The following is a 4,268-nucleotide window of genomic DNA, read 5'->3' as shown; positions in this document are numbered from 1 at the left end:
CTGTACTAACATTGAGTGACTTGAGTTCCCCTTTTTACTCATGTATAAATATTTTTCTCCAGTTTCAGGCCCGAACATGAATCAGAATCAGATTTGTACTGTTCATCTTATGTGGACATAAATACCCTAAAAATAGAAGCTGAATGTCATTGTCACCATTTAAAATACAGTGTGGAGGACTACAGAGCCAATACGACATAAATGTGTCACTGCATTACTGTTACTTCACTGCAGTGTTTATGAGCAATGAGGAACTGTTTCAAACTAAAGTTTTATGTTGTTAATGGTCTGTCAGGATGCCCCAGTTTGTAGCTGTCATATATTACCATTACATGCTCATTTCACCTGGTGCCATGTGTTCTTAACACGTTGTTTTGTATGTCGAAACACTGGACAGAATCTATGGAGGACTAAAGGTGCCAAAATCAAATAAATAAATACACCATTAAATAATTACTTAAATGTGTCATTATTTAATGTATTAAAATTGGAATTAAATACATAAATGTGTTATTAAATGTCTGATTAGACATTATATATCATACATATATAATTATTTCACTATTTAATTCATTATTTCATGGTCCTGTGTTGCAGTGCTTCATGAATTACTTTAATCTGTCAAACTCGCCCATCAAAGTCAGTGGGGGGGCTAACGCTGATCTAGTCTGATCCATTGCTTTGGTCTGAAGTAGAGTGCCTGGATAGAGACGATGGAGGATCTTCATGAACTTTCTAGAGCAGAGGTCACTAACAGGCGGACCGCGGTCCGAGTCCGGACCCAGACGCAGAATCAATTCATTATTGAGGGATTGTAACTTGTGATGGGCGCTTCTGTTTTAACCAGCACACCTTTTTCTAGTCTTTACAGTATTTGTTCAGCAGATCAGGAAGCTTACAGACCAATTGCATGTGAGTTAAGCCATCCCACGTGATGCTGCTCAGCCAATCAAATCTGTGTAAACAACAGCGCGACTCTGAATACAGAGATGAGAGCGATGAGAGGCGAGTGACAGATGGAAAGAGAAGTTAGAGATACATGGAGAGGAAACGGAGAGATGAGGAGCGCGAGACAACAGAAGATTTATGGTGCTCTCGAAGAAGAGAAAAGTGGATAGAAAATAGAGCTTTTAACCCAGAATGGACAGATTCATTCATATTCATTCTTCCCACTGGGAGCACATAACCAGTGTGTCTCATATGTTCAGAGACCGTGGCGCTGAGTGCCAACTGAAACGCCACTATGAGACAAAACACAAAGTTTTCATCAAATCTGAACTAAGGTCAGAGAAAATAAGCAGTCTCAGCTACCTATATGATCAATCAACCAGTATCCTGACCCATTCATTCATTGACTAACTGCAGAACTGTTCAATTGTAAAGATCTGTTGATATTCATTTATTATAACATTTGTTGAGACTGTTAATGAAGATATGAAACAGTTAAAGAAAAAGGGAAACTCAAGCTGCTGCTACACTTTATTTTATTTTTCTAAAGTTAAATACTTTATTTTATTTTTCTAAATTAATATTATTTAGTTTTTCTAAAGTTAAACACTTTATTTTGTTTTTCTAAAGTTAAATACTTTATTTTATTTTTCTAAAATTAAACACTTTAAGATGTACAATTTTTCAAAGGCTTTTTCATCTATTTTTTCTATTGTATTTTTAAATGCAGCCCTTCTTTTACCTAATGAGAGAAGAACATTATATATATATAGTTCAATGATAAGTGACAATAAATATATATCTTAAATTGTGCTTTTGTGCATTTAACAGTCAGTTGCAGACGTTGATACAACTACGAAGCTACTTCAATATGTTCCAGGGTAACCAATCAGGCGTTAGGATCCGCCTACCAACTTTGATGGGCGAGTTTGACAGATAAAATTAATTCATGAAGCACTGCAACGCAGGACCATGAAATAATTAAATAAATACTGAAATAACTGTATATGTTTTTTACATAAAATGAATCGGTATTTTAATGAGCTAATGACACATTTAATAACACATTTATGTATTTAATTCCAATTTTAATTAATTAATGACACATTTAAGTAATTATTTAATGGTGTATTTATTTATTTAATTGTGGCACTTTTAGTCCTCCATAGCACACAGCTATCTGTTGTCAGAAATGTTTGAGGGTTCTTGTTAAAGGACCTTCTGGGCTCATTTTTAGGAACATTGGATGCTTGGGTCACACAGTGAGTCCGACTGTTAGTAATACATGAGAGGAACCAACTGGGTCTACTCTCAGGGACCAGATTCTATAAAATCCAGTGGTGAACTTCAGGCTGAAAGTCTGAAATCACATCCTTCATTTGGTTTAAGGACAAAAGTAGCCACAGTAACAGACTCGGGCTAATCTCTGAGACCAAACGTCCATATGCCTTAGATATACTTACAATAATAGGGAGGGTATAGTCTACAGGAACTAAACCCAGAGCTGCTTGGGGTCCAACATTGTACAACCTCACTTCCATCTGAAAGCATAAACAGAAAAGATACAAACAAATATTAGGAAATGGATTCTGAAATATTTTACAAATAAACTTTGCCAAACAATGTCAGTACAAACAGTAAACCAATCACAATCATATTAATGATGATGACTTACGATGGTTGATGCTTATCAGACCACCCATTCGATATGTAAATATCATGATCGGGCTTCCATTTTGAGCGCTGTTGAAACAAATTGGCCATACATAATTGGTTGAGTGTCTGGTCCACCTGGCAGAGGAAAAAAAACCACACATGAATGACTCTGAAGTGAATTCAGGTCCGTGGGGACATCCAAACATTTTCCTCATTGTGGTGTCAAACGGTTCAGTCCAACAGGTCCTCGTACATAAACTACAAATGAGAGTGTTTCTGACCCGTATGAGCAGTTCTGCATTAGAGAGAAGAGAGCTCACAGTGAACTGGGGGAAATAATTGGACATTTGTGGACAATATTGGGTTCCATAACAAATCTGAACCATCCGGACATTATTACCACTGTCGGATACAACGGAAAAAGTTTTTTCTTTAAATATATAATGATTGCAATTTGAAATACTGGATAGTTTTACTCTTTGAGGCTGATATGAATGTGCTAATGCTCTGATTTATGGCTCTGTTATTTCCTTATCATTTCCTTTAAAGATATATGTAACTGGATATTGATCGCAGGGAAAATAGACACACTGCGACTGTCGTTTTAGTCGGCTCAGTAATCTGTGTTGAGTTCAATTACTAGAGTGACAGAGGGGATTATTTCCTAGAATGTCATTAAACTATGTGTTAAACATTCACTGAAATGTGTATTAAATATAGCTAACAGTCGCTAGCAGTCAAACAGTCTGTTGGATATTAACAGTAGATGGAGAGACGGCCTTTTCTCAAACATGGTTTAATTTGACTCACAGTCAGCGCTGTGTAATTGCGTCCATAATAGTTGATCGGACAGTTGGTGATGTCCACTTCTGACACTGCAGACAGAGAGAAGTCGACCTGGCTGGCAGCAACTACAGTGTGAATTTAAAGGGAAAAGAAATGAGAGACATCATACATCAATCTATCAAGATTTATAGAATCTTTCTTTCTTTCCAATTCACACCTCCAACTTAAAATGACATTTATCAGTGCAATGAATTCTGGGTGTAAAAGTCTGAATGAATGAAATAAATATTTAGAGGATATTTTCATTCAGTGTGAATGACAACATGAGGGGATTTATTTTATTCATAAATCTCTTCAGTGTATTAAACTAAATGGTCCCAACTTGATTCCTTGTGTTGATTAAAAGGAGTCCCAACCCTTATTGATTTGTACAGATTAATGGATGAGCATATGATATTAAAATGTATCATTCAGGTACATTTTGTATTTGAAACATAGAGAAACCTGCCGTTAAACCCCACAGTCACACTGTAATGTCGGTATATAATGTGTAAAATAAAACCTCCCGTAGAGCCTGCAGCATGTTGGCTCATCAGCTAACGCCTTTAAAATAAAGGTTAGATTGTAAAGCACTTTAAACTTTCCAATGGCTCTCTTACCTGCCAGCAGGAGGAGCAGCGCACTCGGCTTCGCCATGATGGATCCCCGGCAGGAAAGTGTCTGAGCTGGGAGAGATAGAGTTCGCACAGTGCAGTGTTAGGGTTAGGTGCCCCTAAAAGTGCCCCTAGGGGAGAAAAAACTGCTATAGATTGTGAATGCACTCGCATTAGTGGCCATAACTCACACTGAGTACATTATTATGAGCAGCAGCAGCACGA

The sequence above is a fragment of the Morone saxatilis genome, unplaced genomic scaffold, assembly GCF_004916995.1.
Source record: "Morone saxatilis isolate NCDOM2014 unplaced genomic scaffold, NCSU_SB_2.0 Contig6, whole genome shotgun sequence".
In the NCBI taxonomy this organism is placed as follows: Eukaryota; Metazoa; Chordata; class Actinopteri; family Moronidae; genus Morone; species Morone saxatilis.
This window is presented reverse-complemented; position numbering follows the sequence as displayed.